Genomic DNA, 18,916 nt, shown 5'->3' on the forward strand with positions numbered 1-18,916 from the left:
ATCATTTATATTCTTCTGCTTTCATAAGTATTAAGTTACTGATTTTTAAAAAGCGTTTTTCCATTAAAAGACATGTTAAGGTTTCTTGCTAAAAAAAACGAACTATAGTATAAGAAATACGAGTAATTCATTTCCCGCCTTTATTGTAAAATTCATAAGGCTCCTTTTAGCGTAGTTAATATTTAATTAAATGGCTCCTTTAACCCATTGGCCTGGCCATGACGAGCAATGGGGTTGGCAACTGTCAAAGGTTTGCAGAGATGCCGCTATCATAGCTTACCCCTTTCACTATGAGATTCGGCTTAAAGGGCTGGCATCCTGGGCACAAAAATTCCACAAAAAAAAATTGACACAATCCTAGGGATTGACAGGGCAAGCTATGCTGGCACCATCTGCTAAATTCTTCGACCGGCCAACCCCATTGCAGGTATTTAATGATCGGCAACGATTTAGCATTTATAAACACCATTCTGTCGGTTTTCGGGAATCATCAAAGAAAGTGGTGGCCATTATTGTGCGCGTGCCCACACGATGGAATCGTCGCCCATTCCAGGCGTGGCTTACTCCGCGATTTCGTCGCGTCGCTACAAGTACATGCGGCCCACACCAATTTTGGTGTCTAGCCATAGTAGTTGCCGCGCACCGCTACGGAACGGACGCCTGCTCGCGCTTGCGCCACCTAGCGGTCATATGTGTCGTAATAGACGCGTTTCGTTAGAGAGTGAACCTTCTGTACCTAGTACTATTATTTATTCTGTGCCCGTTCTGTAATGGACCATCATTGCCGATGGTGTAGAAGAGCCATTACAGGCATGTGTATTCAAACTATTCAAAGCAAGAAACGCAACTTCATTGTCCTCATCCAGTCTATATTGTTTATTAGTCTCTACCATTACTAAACCATTACCACCTTTCATACTTCCGAAATAAAGATAAGAACTATTTTTACCAAGCACGTTTTTCGTTACATTTATTTTAAAACCCATTCAATTGTATATCTTATGACACAACAATAAGGTATGAAGTTGAATTTCCAAACTAAAGTTTCTAAGGAAATCTTAATGTGAGATTATGCCATTGTTAGTATTGCACGGATGGCATAATGCCATAGTGACACAGTTTAAGTTATGCTATTGCTTTACTTTGATAATATGACATATATAAATGACATGCGATGGTGGAAATCGTTTCAGTGTCATCAAAATGGCGGGTCTACGATTCGCCGTTTTTTTCTGTGTTTTATTCATTCAGGTATTTCATTTTTCTATTTTTCCCAATTACAGATGTAGTGCAAAAAGGTGACAGTCCATTTCCAACCGCAGCTGCACTACTGTTCATTTTACTATGGAAATTGACAGTAACAGCGACGCGTTCAGTACTAATCAGTACCAGTAGTGCCGCTGCGGTCAGAAATGGAATGTTACCCTAATAGGGTATTTGACTACTAGTCAAATCATTTTCTTTTTTCGAACTGTCAAAACGATTTTGTTACTATGGAATTTATATGAAACACTAGCATGTGACGTCACGATCAAATAACCTACTCTTTATAGTTTTATACGGGTTTTAAAATATAAATTGTGCCTAAAAATAACTGCTGTCTACGTTTGTTTATTAGTCTTCTGGTGCTTTATTTCATGCATGGTGTAAAATAATTTATTTTAAACACAGTCAAATACCATATTGTTATTCGTCGTATTTTCACGGAAACGTACGAACGTATCTTGCTATTTCAGTCAGTCTCGGTACAAAAAGTACTGAGGTTGACTGATAAGTAGCATGACAAAATTTAGCGTATTATACAAGCGTTTCCGAAAAAATATGATGGAAAACAATTATGTACCACATCTGTAATAATTTAACTGTCAAAACATTTTACATTATATATTTAATTGTTTAATACCTAAATCGAGTTAAATAGCTTTTACAACCCTTTAAAAATACTCTATTTTCTCTTTACGAAATATACCATTAAATCTAATTTACAACAATTTAATTATAATTTGCCCCACCTAAAGTCTATTTTTTAATTCGGTAGACTAAAATGACATTTCTTAGTATGAAATGACATTTTATGTTCATACTATGAACTGTCATTTCAGTCTACCGAATAAAAAAATAGATTTTACGTATAACAGCCGTTGGATAAACATTTAAATAAAATGCAATCAAACGGATGAAACGATTATGATAAAGTATCAAAACCAGAGAAAATCGGCTTTCAAATGAAACAAACCGCATCCAAATCGGTTTGCCCGTTTAAGAGCGACGGTGCCACAGACATACACACACGTAGTAGTTAAACTTATAACAATTTTACTCTCTTTTTGCGTCGTGAGTTATAAAATAGTTTGAATTTGGAATTTATTGCAACAGAATGCGGTTTTTCAATGGCTGTTACACACATTTTAACCTTTTCGACGCCGTGTCAAACACAAAAGCTGTCTCTCAGACGCCACGTCACCGAAGTGTCAAAACTGAAATTGAACTTTATGCATATGCACCTAGGTCTATGTTGCTCTGTGATCTATGACCGATTAATACGTCTTTGGCGTTGGACCTGCGGTGTGTACATATCGGTCATTGGCGTCCAAAAGGTTAAAGCAAACTCATTCGCGTCTTTCCTGTAGACATCGCAAATTTAAAGGAATCTAAAGCTAATTTTTATGCGGCACCTTTACAGGCGGGATATGTTTTTTCAGTACTTGAGACTCAAATAAGAAAAACGGGATATATAACCAGCTGGCTTAGCCAAGGTGACGATCGCTTGCGCTTCGCCATCGAATCGCTTTGTGTCTCTCTATCACTCTTCCATATTAGTGTGACAGCGACAGTTACGTTTCGTTCGCTACGTAGCGTTAGCGATTGGCATTGGCTACGGGGCCTGAGTCGTTAACTTTTTAGAAGTGAAAACTTCTTTAGCGGCGCTGGGCACTTTTTGAGGTGGGGAAAAAATGATAAACTCGAGACAGCGTAAGGCGATCACGTGACCGTAAGCCCCGTAAGGTGGCCACTCATAATTTAAATGGCATTTAAATCAATAAAGAAAAACTTAATGTTATTTGACATTTATGTTGCGGACACCTTTTCAAGACTCTTTACCTATGTTCAAATAATTTGACGTTGTCATGGCAGTATGTAAATAAACATGTCAATGAAAAAGTGTGATCTTATTTGAGAATGATAATACATAATATATAATGAATAAATAGAATACCTCCGCTAAACGTATGTATCGTGTTACCGGGCGTCGGTAACATAGTGAGGTGAGTTTTCACTTCTATCGGCACTCCCGGAGTGCAACCGTTGTTGCTTGTTTTTATTTTCCATAGAAGTGACCTTTTTCTAAAATGTGTTTAACCCAGCTGTATTCATATTATACTAATGTATTTTTTTTTTTCAGAGAGTGGCAAGCCAAAACTGCAACTGCCAAACGGATTTATACATATCCATAGATGACTTGATGGAAGCCCTGAACAATGGACCCGGAATTCCGGGACTCATAGAAACCAACCAAAACCAGTGCGGATGTGAACCACCCTGCCAACCATCCTGTCAACCACCCTGCCAACCATCCTGTCAACCATCCTGTCAAAACAACCAGCAATGCTGCCAACCTCAACAGAAGACAAGTTTCGCGATTGGCCAACCTACCTTCTCGATTTCCGGCTTCAACCTTGGCAACCAAGGTTGTCAACAATCTCAACCTATCCAGATCAGCCAACCTAGTCAATGTGGTTGCCAATCTCTGCAAATTAACCAACCAAGCCAATGCGGTTGCCAATCTCTGCAAATTAACAAACCAAGCCAATGCGGTTGCCAATCTCTGCAAATTAACCAACCAAGCCAATGCGGTTGCCAATCTCTTAAAATCAGTCAACCAAGCTGCGGTTTCCAAAATCAGCAACGAACTATTTCTAACCCTGCTATTTCCTTCCAACCAATTGCGCAACCAAGCCAACAGAAAACTCAAACTAAACAGATAATAAAAACGGAATCTGTCCCAACTTGTATCATTCCGGCAGCCCTGTTACAAGCGCCCCCTTACGGTATAATCTTCGCTGGTGATAACCTGCTCATAGATGGCGCTGTCCAAGTCTGTGGTAATATGCCGTTCAACAGCATCATTGAGCTGAGTGGCGTCGTTCCGAGTCCAGGGTCTGGATATGTGCAATATTCTTGTGGCGATTCTTGCGCGATTTGCGCGTAAATTATAACCTCTAGGCGCCCAGAGACCTATAAAAAGGTCTCCTGTTCCATTCTAATTTAAACTTTGTGTTGAAAAAATAAAATTTCATTTTGCTTGGCAAGGTTTGACGTATGGGCGGCTAGCGGATATATTTTTTCTACAATTTACAATAAAAGGTTCACATTTCTTTGTTTTTTTTTGTTTACTTACAAAAACCTTTAGTTTTTTTTTTCTTTGTCCCAGCTTATTTCTACAGATCACAAGCCACACATTTTTAAATAATGTAACTAAATACGATCCCTACTAACATAGATCGCTTGTCAAAATTTACAGTAAAAGTAAGTTATTGGTACTAACAGTTTTATATTAGGCACCAAAAAGGTAAACGGACATGCTATTATTGTAACTATTAGGTAAGCATTGAATTAAGGATGACTCACGCTAGACTCAAGCTAGGCTCGGCCTGGTCTAGCGTGAGTCATCCTTTATAACTCCATAAAATTCGTTTAAAAGAACTTAGAAACATGATAATCAGCTACAAATAGCCATAAAATATATAAGTAGGGGAAACTGGGGAGGGTTGATCACCCCTTTTGTTTTTAGCATACATTTTCTTAACTATTTGTAGTATTGAAAAACTTTATAGACCATACGATTCAGAATTTATCTCTTCATTAATAGTTTGAATTAGAACAGATTTGTGCAATAAATTAGACCATTATTTAATGAAAACCCATACTGTTGACTTTTACCATGTGTCCCCTATGTAAGGGAGACTTGTTTACCCCTGGTCGGGAGCCTTGATCCTAGGGGGATGAAGTGACCCTGGTTCTTGGGACACATGGTAAACAGATTTTTACCATGTCTCCCCATACCAGATTCTCATTGATTATATAACTAGGATCGCTATTAGCAATGCATCTATAATTTGTAAAATACACAGCAAACATATTTAAATTGCATCTTCCATGCTTTGAAGTTGTATTTCCGGTAATCAGATGTCTAAGCCGAAGGGATCAAGTCTTCCAGATTTGGGGACACTTGGTAAAAAGATTTTAAGCGGCAATGTCATATTTCGAGGGTAGTATCTACATTAATTTATTCACTTTATCTACAGAAAATTAATATATGTAGATATCTAACACATATTAATCCATAATCTTATACTTTTAAAAAACAATGTAATCGTATTATCCATAAAACAACATAAAATAGGGAATCAATTTTTGAACCAAAAAAAAAGTTAAAAAAAAACAAAAATCTAAGTTATTAACATAACATTTCTTGTAACAAGCTAAATTTTTTAAAGTTATTATTAAGGTATTTTTTAGCGTCAGATACCTACAGCAATTTTAAATTTTTTACCTATCTCTGGTCGTTATTGTTTACTATAATAAATAATTTTAGAAATTTACTGCTCACGTTTCGAGGACGGTGTTTGAGCTGCATAATCCTAAAATCCTTTCTATGCACCGTCGGTTCTATAGTACATAAGGTCGGAAAGCCATTGAAATAGCATTTCATCCATAAAAACAAATATCGCCGGTTGAAAACCAAATATCGTTATAAGTGTTGTTTGTCGACCGAGTAACATCCCCTGTGTGTAAAACGTTTAACTTGATAAACAAGACCAAGTGCGGGTAGTTCGTAAAATGTTGATGTCAACTTTAGTTAGTCTTTTCAAAGGCCACGGGGATAATTCCGTTTTCGGAGTTCGGAGTCGGTTGTATAATTAAAAACTGAATTATACGCCATTAAATCCCGTTTTAATAAACAATAATCAGTCAAAAACCTTGAAAGTTTAAATCAGTGTTTCTCTGGTCGTACTTTTGCGGCATGATTTACTAAAGAAAAGAAAATATTTATGATAGCTCTATGAATCATTTTGTAAGTAAATTTATTACAATGTATATACTTGATCGCTTTGGGGGTGACATGATCCCGGAATCATATCTCCCCTGAAGAAAAAGACAAAGTCTCCCCATACATAGCAAGATTATAAAACGTGCCGTACTCGAAACGTGTGTTTGCGTATATCAATGTAATCCAAGTTAATCATCACTTCAATAAACAACAAATAAAATAAGCACACTCACTAACATCATTTCCATCTCATATTATAAAATAAACCCAGTTAAAGCTTACCGAAAATTTAATATAGTACGCAGAAAATCTTTCACCGTCCGCCATTTTTGAAACACTGACTTTTCCGATACAGTGCCATGACAGAACGTGAAGTTAGGAACGACTGAATGAGTGTTACCAGTGCAAAAAAATTTATCTCGTTTGGTTTGATTAAAAATGAAGTTTACCAAGTGTCCCCTAGGGATCGACCCTCCCCACCCTCACCTAGTTATTTTTTTTTTTCACAAAAGAAATCCATTTTCGGCTCTACAGAAAAATCGCATTTTATCCGTTACGTCCATTGAGCCTACGGTAGAGATCACAGAACATATATTAAAGAGGTTAGAATGGCTATCGCGTGCAGTTAGTATCGGAACCGGTGTCGCCGCTCGTTCCTCTCCACATTTACTAACACTCCCGCAACGGTAGTAAAAACTAGCTAGCGCCTTGTGTGCGTGGTGAATGGATACGCCTCCTTTAGACAGATTTGATATCTGGCTTCTTAATCTGAACGTTATTGTGGCGCAAAAGGCATGTTTACTTCGTTTTTCGGTCAGCGCGGGCGAGTAGCATGCGAGCGTTTGCTCAAAACCGGCGGCGACACGTACCCTGCTCGCATCGCCATTCTAACTTGTTCTGTGGTATAAGTGCTATAACAACGTAACGTTCTACACTAGAAGCCTGTGGGTAGTGTGACGATTACACTATAAACAGTACGACGCAACTACCCGCTAGCTTCACTCCGGGGGGAAGTGTCTTGGCGTGCCCGAGTGCATAAATAATAACAGTTGTTTCATTTGGCCACCCAGTACACAACGAAGCCTGGACGTTACAGGTAGGTTTTACACAGAGGACATACAAAGCACTGAGAGTCCAATATAACAATATTTTGAGGATGATGTTGCGGCTGCCGAAGCACTGTAGTGCGTCCAGCATGTTTGCAGAAGTGCGAACGGACGACTTTTTCGCAATCAGACGCAAGCGTGTGGGATCACTACTCAGGCGAGTGCGTGGCAGCAGCAACGGCCTCCTCAGAATATTGTCGGAGAGTCTTGACTGCCCTATAACTAAATACTGGGTCGAAGTGGCCATCGGCAGGGCCAAATAGGATGAGGCCCCGCCTCTATAGAGTCAAAACACATCTTACTTATTAAAATTAGATAGAATGACTGGCAAGATAACAATATTTAAAGATAGATAGTTACTTATCGGTCGCCTAAAGTCCATCCTTTGTTCTCCAAACGATATAAGCAGAATGAACTCTATTCTGGTCTCATTTAGTTTACTACTTTCACTCACAACGGGCGCAGAATCAAGCATTCTCGTATAATGAAAATCCTGTTTGCATTGCTGACGCTGGTAACATTGGTTACGGCTACAGTCATAAATGAGCGCGACGCTTCGTCCAGTGATTCAACGTCTATCAACACGAAAAATTTTGAAGCCGATGTGTACACGACTCCCGCAGTAACATTTTTCGGAAAGTTCAACGGTGAAATAGTCCGATGTCAGAAAGACCAGTGCGAGATTTTCCACCAAGCCAATGGGACCAATTCAATTTACTCCCTGCATATTAGCGGAGAGTATATTTACGCAGGCCAATATTCCGGAGATATTTTAAAATGTCATTTATATACGAAGCATTCATGCAAAATTTTCTACCAGGGCAGACGCCCGATGAACTCATCGGTGTGGTCTTTGACGAGTGTGAGAGGACATCTTTTTGCAGGCCTTAACGATCTTTCCAATGGAACTATAATGATGTGTGGAAAACAGCAAGCGGATTGTCGGCCAGTGCATATAAGTAAGTTAAGATCTACCCCTGTTACATCTTTAACTCAAATTGGTGACAATACAGTGTGTGGCCTATAACGCGGGAGAATAATTAAAACGTAGATTCTACTCCTCAAACTAGACAATGTTTGTTCAGCAACTTTTAAAAATAACTTGTGGTTTGTATTTTAAAACACTTTAAAATTTAATCGAACACGCAATGTATCACGAAATTGATTATGCCTGTACGGTGACAAGACTGACGGGCGATGTCAATTAGACGGAATTTAAAGTACATTGAAAATATTATTTAGTTTGTTTGAAAAAGGGACAATTTTAAGACTACATAATTTCAAAAAGTTGTCGAACAAAAGTTTTATTGTTTGAGTAGTAGAATCTACGTTTTAATTATTCTCCCGCGTTATAGGCCACACACTGTATATACGCTGGAGGCGGTGGAATGAAAGTTATACGCTGTTCCTTAACACTCAACCATTGTACAGAAGTGTATGCAATCAGTGACTACAGAAAGGTCACTATGGGTATTGCAAATATGGGCAGTGTAATGTACGTATTAGAACATACAGGAGTTCTGTGGAAATGCCCACGTACATTAAATACAATCACAAATTGTATACACGTTTACTTGAATACCAACGGTGGTTACGCATGGGCCATGTCAGCATTCAATGCCACGTTCTACGTGCTCAATAGTATGGGGATTTGCGATGTAAATACTGGCGAATGTGTGAGTTATACCAATCGAAAAGAGTTTCGAAGTGTGGCTATGGTTTACAAGACTCATCATATGCAAAGCCAATATAAGGACGAGCACAGTTGTCAAGATGTTCAATGCAATCGTGTTACATATTACAATGAAAATGAGAGAGCCGCATTTGAAGTCCATGTCAAAGATGGCAGACTGTATAACGTAGAAGATTCTTTGGTGGACACCAGCGACGCAGACCAAGGCAATTTGGGACCGGCTGCCATCTTCATCATGGCGCCTGAAGGCAAAATATTTCTGTTTAACCATCGTCAAGGAATACACACGTCAAGTTTCCTCGCCGGTAGCCCAGTGTCAGGGGCAGGGGAGATGGTCGTCGAGAAGGGGGTGGTCAAGAAGATAACGGCCTGTTCCAATTACTACAAACCAGATCTGGAATTAAACCAACAAGTTATCCAATCGTTGATCACCCAGGGATACACGGAGCCTATCGTTTCAGAGATATGTCCTTAGTGAAATGAAAAAACAATCGCACTTTATAACTTTTTTGTAATGGATACTATTTACTTTCATTTTTTTTATATGCAAAAATTTAGTTAATATTTAAGGTGTTTGTTATACTAGTTCGGTGTTTGATAGGAAAGTAAAATTGTCTTTTAAATAGTTACAAGCTAAAATGGTTGGCTAATTTTCACCATGTTTTTGTAAATTGATTTATTAAGGATGACTAAGGTGATCACCGGTCATAGAAAAGTAAGCGCCGGGAGCTCCGGGCCGGATCCGACCCGGTCTAACGCAGCGTACTACGTAGGCGAACAACACGCGAACGCGAAGCGAAGCGATGCGGCGCGGGGTGAACCAATCCTGTGATACCGTAAAACGGGGTGAGTAGGTTTCGCGGGGAGAGGTGGGTTATGAATGGGGAGAGAAGGTTTGAGAGGGGGGTGAGAAGGGATTTTAAAGCTACTGCTACAAAAATAATGTATTCCAATTTAAAATGGAGCTATAGTAATACGCATAATAAAAAAATATCGATCCAACAATCTCCAAAAATCACCTTTGTATGAAAACCCCTCTCACCCCAAATACCCACTACGGGGTGAGGTGGGTTTTCCTCTTTATTGTCAAAGTTATGAATTGGAACTACCCGAAATAAAATAAAAACTAAAATACAAACGTCCGGAACACTTATTATATACACCATTCAGTTTTCATATGTAAAAATAAAATGTTATCGAGGTTTGAATTTCAGTTTTGACCCTACTCACCCCGTTTCACCGTACCTATAGAAGTGTCCTACGTGGGCGATCTCGTTGCGAACGCGAACGCCGTGGGCCCGTGCCGCGCCGCTTCGCTTCGCGTTCGCGAGTTGTTCGCTTACGTAAGACGTAGCGTAACGTGAGTCATCCGTTATGCAGGGTAATATTAAATTTCCTTGAAAAACTAACTAATTAGGTAATAATTATACTCCACTTATTAACACATTTTATACAGTGTATTCTAAACTAACAAATATATAATTTTTTGCCTCTTACCTACGTTTTATCTCCCTTTCCCTTAATAAAATAAATTTCAGGAAATTCAAAAGGTGGATTATAACCCCAAACCCTCTTAAGGGGCCCACTGATTAACAGTCCGCCGGACGATATCGGCCTGGAAGTTAGAACAAAAAGTTGACAGCTCCGAACAACTGACATCGTCCGGCGGACTGTTAATCAGTGGGCCCCTTTAAGCATGAGAGGAAGCATATGCCCAGCAGTGGCCGCACTGGGACGTAAATAGGCTTGATGTCTTTACCCATCACGGAACAATGGTGTTCCGGACATTTGGGAGGCGTGCGCGGAGCCGAAACCAACACATAGAGGCCCTTTTGACACTTTAATTTCAATTTCAATTTATTTCAACATTACATGTCGTGTGCATTACAAAAGATGTTAGTTACAGGTAGTTGGTACATGACACCCTGATAGGGCACACAATGTTAACAGCTTTTAATTATAAAAAAAAAAAAAATTTGGTACAAGATTTTATCGCTGACTGTACTTTTCTTACCACAGACAACTAATACTCATCGAGACAATTCTAAAAACCCCTAACACAATTAGATTGCGTTGTTTCATCGCAGAGTTCCTATGGCCACCTCCTGTCTCCATCATCAGATCAGCTCGATGGTACCATGGTGGATGGTGGCATTGTCACCCGACTTACATGTGTATGCAAAATTTCAGCTCAATCGGAAACCGGGAAGTGGATCAAATTTAACTTGCAAGATTTGATTACAGACAACGGGACAGGTGAAAGTAAATAAAAGCTTGTAATTGAACAGACCCTGTAGACAACATGCCAATTGCTAATGCTCCGTAGCGAACGATACGCAACATGCCAATTGCTAATGCTCCGTAGCGAACGATACGCAACTGTCACTGTCGCACTAACATGGAAGAGTAATAGAGAGACACAAAGCGTTTCGTTGTCGAAGCGATAGCGATGGTCACCTTGGCTAGACCGGCTGGGCTATATTGGGTGAAAGCGATTGACTAAATACTGGGCTATGGGATAAAAAACCGCACACCTGTCTAATGAAATTATATGCAATTTTATATGGATGGATTATCTCCTTTATTTCACTTGGATCTTAAGTTAGGGTTTTACAATGTGAGTATAAAAATACAATATAAAACACTTACAAAACATTACAAAACCTTATAAAAATACACATTATAAAAAACCTCACATAGAGTGCCGCCGGCAGCGGGGCAGGGCTCAAGCTGCCGGTGGTCAGGGCCGCAGAGTGAGGAACCGACGTACTATACGCGCCGTGTCCAAAATAGGGTATTTGACTGTATTTAAAATAAATTATTTTACACCATGCATGTAATAAAATAAAGCACGAGAAGATTAATAGAGAAACGTAGATAGCAGTTATTTTTAGACACAATTTCTATTTTAAAACCCGCATAAAACTATAAAGAGTAGGTTATTTGATTGACTTGATTGTGACGTCAGATGCTAGTTTCATATAAATTTCATAGACGCAAAATCGTTTTGACAGTTCGAAAAGAGAAACTGATTTGACTAGTAGTCAAATACCCTGTTACTGCCTTCTGCATCTAACCCTTGATCCAATCTTTGATTATTATTATTTGTTTTGATATACAGCGTCAAACAATAAACTTTACGAGCAAGTGTGACGTAAATACTATTAATTAATAGACATTACATAGGTAACAGAAATCTTTATGATAACTATAGTGATCGTTATCAACATGCTGTATTGGTAGCAAAGTATGGTTGACAAAAAAAAAGCGGCCAAGTGCGAGTCGGACTCGCCCATGAAGGGTTCCGTATTTAGGTGATTTATGACGTATAAAAAAAAACTACTTACTAGATCTCGTTCAAACCAATTTTCGGTGGAAGTTTACATGGTAATGTACATCATATATTTTTTTTAGTTTTATCATTCTCTTATTTTAGAAGTTACAGGGGGGGGGACACATTTTACCACTTTGGAAGTGTCTCTCGCGCAAACTATTCAGTTTAGAAAAAAATGATATTAGAAACCTCAATATCATTTTTGAAGACCTATCCATAGATACCCCACACGTATGGGTTTGATGAAAAAAAAAAATTGAGTTTCAGTTCGAAGTATGGGGAACCCCAAAAATTTACTGTTTTTTTTCTATTTTTGTGTAAAAATCTTAATGCGGTTTACAGAATACATCTACTTACCAAGTTTCAACAGTATAGTTCTTATAGTTTCGGAGAAAAGTGGCTGTGACATACGGACGGACAGACAGACGGACAGACGGACAGACGGACAGACAGACAGACAGACAGACATGACGAATCTATAAGGGTTCCGTTTTTTGCCATTTGGCTACGGAACCCTAAAAACAATGGAGCGCCCTAACAAGACACGTGTGCTAGTAACTAGTATAGGAGTTCCATACTACGGTAATTCTGGGGCGCTCCAGGGGTTAAACATTATATATTTCACAAATTATGAGATTTATATAGGTACATATTTATAATCAGTATAATCACTTATCCAAATTATACTGAATAAACGACTAAAATTTGCTCAACATATTTAGCTGTCAGTTGTTCATGTCGATTGGAAAAAATCCATTTTAAATAGCTAAATGACCTTTCTACGTTAACGGAAGTCACAGGAAGGTTAATTTAAGTCTCTAAAATGTTGCACGCAACTATAGTTGTATTTTTATGACATTTAAGAGCCAACAGGAGCTAAGATTTAAATATTTTAGGTAAATATACCCGTCTCGCTAACGGAAGCGGCTCCTAACACTAGTGCGATAAGGACAAGGCGAAAAATCCTGCGTAAAAATATCAAAAATCGAGGTTTCGTACTCGACTGTTTCCTCCTCCAAAACTTAACCAATCGTAACCAAATTTGGAAATCTAAATGATTATGACATTATCTGTGTCGGACCGTTTTGCTTTTTTGACTAATTGATGTCAGTTTTGAATAGCACGCCTCGCATTGCGGCATAGTCAATTAGGCCATTTTGGCCATTTTTGAAGGGCTCTAGCGCCTTAAAAAACAAAAATATCAAAAAAAGCAAAACGGTCCGACACAGATATTGACAATATTAATCTGTGTTGAAAAAATCATTGCTCTAGCTTCAAAACCCACGGAGGAAACAGTCGAGTACGTTTGTATGGAGAAATGACCACTCCTGTTGGCTCTTAATATCATATGACGTACATTGTTTTAAAAATATATTAGGGCGGAAAAGGTTTTGAACCGTAAAGAGTTATATCTAGAGGTGTAATCCTAAGATGAGCATTTATTTTATAGTTAAGAACAAAAGTGAATATTCAAATGTATTTGTTTCTTCTGCCAACCATACCCTTTGCTACGAAAACTGCACGGTGATAACGATCACTAAATTGATAACTCTGCGAATCTCAGTCACGTATTACTGATTCATGAATGATGAAAATATCAGTGAAGCAATGTCATTTTCATCGTCGTGTAATATATAAAGTGGCCGATCTTGGATAAGATTATCAGATCAAAATCAAAAACAGAAGTATTAATAACCGGAATTAATTTTAATTTAATATTTTTTAAGGAAAATGAATCGTTTGCTTTACATTTTTCAACTTATTTTAATACAGGTAAGATAAATTACTACTTATTTTAATACAGGTAAGATAAATTACTACTGTTCATTTTTATTTTAAAATATTCTTTAGCCGTGTTTGTTTTTGTTTTATTCCTAGATTTTTATTTGTTTGTTTTTGTTATTTTCCGATAGAGCCATCAAAATTAGGTACCGTAAACTGGGCTATTCGGTACAATTTTTGGAGTAAAACATGAATAACACCATATTTTATTTCAAATATAATATGGCGATAAAACGCATCTTTCTCCATCATTGTATGTACTACACATGGAATTGTTAACACACACAGTAAAGGTTTTTTAAAGAGGTGTTCCCAAATATTTCATGGTTGGGGCTATATGGAAATCGATGGGTCTCTCACTGGTTTTTACTGAATTTTTAAGCTTGTGTTGTTAAACGTGACTGTGCCTATTTAAGACGCTTTAGAAACGACCGCCTAAGGAAATAAAAACAGGGTAACCACAATTTTCTAATAAATTTCGGGACAAAAAAAATCACAAAGTTATGCACACTAAACAAGATTTCCGAAAATCTATTTTTTGCTGTAAAATACCATTTATTTAAATATATTCACATGTATATGTACCCAAAATGTGCGCCTTTATAAAATACATAAAACTAACGTTTTTGACAGCAGTAAATATATATTTGATAAACTGAATATATATTTTAGTCAAATTAAGATGGAATATTTTTCTTTTCCTGTCTCTAAATCTTTATGAAAATGTTACCAAAGTGTATTTGGTAAATCTATATGGTTCTTAAATAATAACAGGCATGAATAGCAGTGTCGATAACAGTCCTATCGTTCGCAAATTAACTATTTGTTACAGTCCACAAAAAACATATGAAACGTAACTTATGCCTCTTATGTACATGACATGTAGGGTAGATTTTTGTCCTAGGGCATATCTATGATGTAGTATATATTTATTTTGCAGCATCATGCCATTAAAAATAAAGCATGGACAACCTACCTTCAATAGAAATGTTTACAAGGTGGGTATTTGGTACATGAAACCATTTAACCCCAAAAATCGTCTTAAAAAGCCCCACTTCATAAAATCGTCAAAATTGAATGCAAAATAAAGGCCTAAAAATATGTCATATAGCTTATATCCCAAGAATGTGTACTATTAGGTAGGTACATTTAAAGAAGCTTTAACCTACCAAGAACCAAAATCTGAATAGGAGTAGGACGAGGTTATATATATCGCACTGATTTTCCAACAATACACACAAAAAAAAACCACCACGTGTGTGAATTCCTCGGCGTCATTGTGGACACTACATTAGATTGACTATTGTCAGGCAATGATCCACGTTTCTACCGGGGCCATGAAAGAAAATATATGGGTTCAAAACTTTTTTTTTTCCAAATAGCCCCGTGGTTCTCAATTAGCCCCATTTTACGGTATTTAAAATTAGTAATTAATGAGCACCTTTATATATATGACGTTTTGAACAAAAAAGTTACCACATCGTTTTGCTAGTATCTTTATACGAATGACATGTCAGAGCATCCCATGACCTTTTGCTTGCAACGACACTAAAAGTAATTAAAAAAAATTCATGGACACCTTGACTAATATAGTTATTTAAATAAAATGTTTTTCTTTCAGTACACATCAGCACAAGTCATAACCCTAGGAGGACGAAATTTCCTAAATAATCAAAACTGCGGCAACCTACCTATGGCAACCAATTTCGCCAACAACGCTGGTCTCCTAGGCAATATGGGTCAACCAGGCCAACTAACCAACATTGTCGCACAGAATAATTTGGGACAAGATTATTTAATCAGCAACCAATATGCTAACAACAATATTGGGTTGTCTAGTGGCAATATTGGGTTGGCTAGCAATATAGGATTAAGTAATATTGGCAGTGAAGTAGTTTACAATAAAGGCCCAATGTATGCTAATGTTGTCAAGCCTCCGAGAGAGTATGGTATCGAGTTTTCTTCAGGAGCATTGTCAGTAGGCGGCAATGTGGAAGTGAATGGGAGGATACCATTCAACGCCAATGTTGCCTTGAATGGGGTAGTGCCGGCGCAGGGCTTGGGTGCTGTGGACTATAAGTGTGACCAGTTGGAAGCTGAAGAGAACTAGGGTAACCCAGGGTTACCCTAATAAGCGCCACTTGCACCATCCCACCCGGGTTAACCTGGTTGGTACCCTGGTTGGGGGTTACCGTGGTTACCAGCAGGGCCGGATTAACCCTAAGTCAAAGTAGGCAACTGCCTAGGGGCCCCGCCTCGGCTAGGTGGCCCCGGCGGCTCAGCGCGCACCAAATTAAGTTTTGTTCCATAGGGTCAAAATTCATGAGTTAATTTTTTATTCTTATAATAATGAGTATGCTTTGTTATTGTTTTTGTTCGATCCATTCTTTAAATTAATGAAATACTGTAATAAAATTGAAGCAGTATTCTGCGTACCTGTTGTAAAGTTGTAATAATAGGGGTTTTCAGGAAAAATGGTTCACTTTTTTTCGAACAACCAACAACTTTTGGGTTATTTCGACTCAGAATCACGAGGACTATTGATTGATACAAAGAAAAAGAAAGAAGACGAACGTGTCCCCAGTTTTTCATAGGAATGCTCGACCTTCAGCTTCACTTTTTACCTCAATTTACCATTGGACTGTAGAGGGCCCCGAGCCTCGCACTGCCTAGGGGCCCCGACATGCTTAATCCGGCCCTGGTTACCAGTACAATTTGACACTAGGTTAACGGGTTAACCCCGGGTGGGATGGTACAAGTGGCCCCAATATGTTAGAGTTATTATTTATTGAACTTAAATAAATGCATGTAAATAAGTATTTGTTTCATTATCAAGCAACTTTTCATTATAACTGTGTTATAATTACGTATAAATAACACTAAATAGACCCTACTCATAATGTTTTTCCTGCCGGTGAATAATGTTTCCAGGGTGTTAGGGTCGGCTACGTGCATGTAACACCTCTAGAGTTGCAGGCGTCCATTGGCTACGGAGACTGCGCGCAGCTACAGCCCCATTTGAACCTTCGTGCATTCCGACAAGGTTCACAATGACGCGCCGCACACGATGGGTGGTCAAAGAGTTAAAGAAATCGGAATATGTCATTTATTATAAATGATTTGTATTACAAAAAATTAAACTAATAAAACTAAATTAAACTAAATAAAAATGTTTTATTTCATGAGTAGGGTGAGTTGTTCAACAGTTAACCACCCTTTTTTCAAGCGGTCATATCTCGCACAATTTCAATTAAAATAAATTTGCATTCAAGAAATTTTAATTGTCCTTACAGGTTTGGCATTATTGTGTTTTTAGAAAAAAATGGAATTTGGCTAAAAGTGTCCACCCTATAGGACAGTATTAAGCAGAATTAACCAAGTTGTAGGTATACATTTAATCAGTATGTTAAATGTTTTTAATTAATTAAAATTAATAAGCCCCACAAATTTAAGAAAGCAGTTTTCATTAATTACAAAGATATATAATTAATATAATACTAAAAACATAAAAGAAAATATTTTTAGATCGATTTTTTTTTATTATGAGTATTACTATAGCTCCATTTTAAATTGGAATACATTATTTTTGTAGCAGTAGCCTTAAAATCCCATCTCATCCCCCTTTCATCCCTTCTCTCCCCATTTATAACACAACTCTCCCCGCGAACCCTACTCACCCCATTTTACGGTACAAGGGCTGATCCGAAAGTTTTTAGTTCAGTAGCTCCGGCTCTACTCATGCGATTGCAATATGATTTATACCATTGTGAGGGATATTTCAATGCTACTTATGTCCATGATTTTTGAAGTGAAAACTTCTTTAGCGGCGCTGGGCACTTTTTGAGGTGGGGAAAAAATGATAAACTCGAGACAGCGTAAGGCGATCACGTGACCGTAAGGGGCGTAAGGTTTAGATGGCCACTCATAATTTAGATGGCATTTAAATCAATAAAGAAAAACTCAATGTTATTTGACATTTATGTTGCGGACTCCTTTTCAAGACTCTTTACCTATGTTCAAATAATTTGACGTTGTCATGGCAGTATGTAAATAAACATGTCAATGAAAAAGTGTGATCTTATTTGAGAATGATAATAATATATTGTTTTGCCACTCCGCGGATGACTTATATTTTACGGACGTCGCCGTCGTGGCTTTTTGTCGACGACGCGAGGGAGTTAGATGGACAGCTGAAGTTGACCTTGGAGCTAGTTCTGAACGTGGAGCTCAGTGAAGCACAGTGGGTTCAGGCGGCACTCCCTGTTCGGTACGGTGGTTTGGGGATTCGTCGCGTGGAGGATGTGGGACTAGTGGCGTTTCTTGCGTCTTCGTTTGGAGCTGAGGGTCTTGTCACTCGCATTTTTTCTTTAAATGGTGGCAATTCCCCGGTCCCATTCGTTGCTGAAGCGCTAGCAAGATGGTCGGTCACAGTCCCGGGCGATTTGCGGCCTTAACCCTTCCGTATAGCGGGAATGGGACGACGTGTGGAGCAGACAAGTATACAGCTCTTTGGTGTCTGGTGCCTCGGGAGCAGATCTGGCGCGTCTCAAGGCCATCGCGGAGCCAGAATCAGGGGCCTGGCTCCATGCATTGCCCTCACCTCAACTGGGTACCATGCTAGACAATGACTCGCTGAGAATAGCTGTGGCACTCAGATTGGGGGCAAAAGTGTGTGATCCTCACTGCTGTGGCTGTGGAGCATGGGTGGCGGAGAACGGGCATCATGGCCTGAGTTGCCGACGATGCGCTGGCCGTTTTCCGAGACACCACTCTATTAATGAGATTGTGCGGAGGGCCATGGTTTCGGCAAACGTTCCTTGTGTGTTGGAGCCGCCGGGTCTCAGTCGCACGGATGGGAAGAGGCCGGACGGCCTTACGTTGGTTCCGTGGCGGAGAGGGCGCTGCCTCTTGTGGGATGCAACTTGCGTGAGCACTTTCGCTGCATCCCA

Source organism: Cydia amplana, chromosome 24 (assembly GCF_948474715.1).
Source record: "Cydia amplana chromosome 24, ilCydAmpl1.1, whole genome shotgun sequence".
In the NCBI taxonomy this organism is placed as follows: Eukaryota; Metazoa; Arthropoda; class Insecta; order Lepidoptera; family Tortricidae; genus Cydia; species Cydia amplana.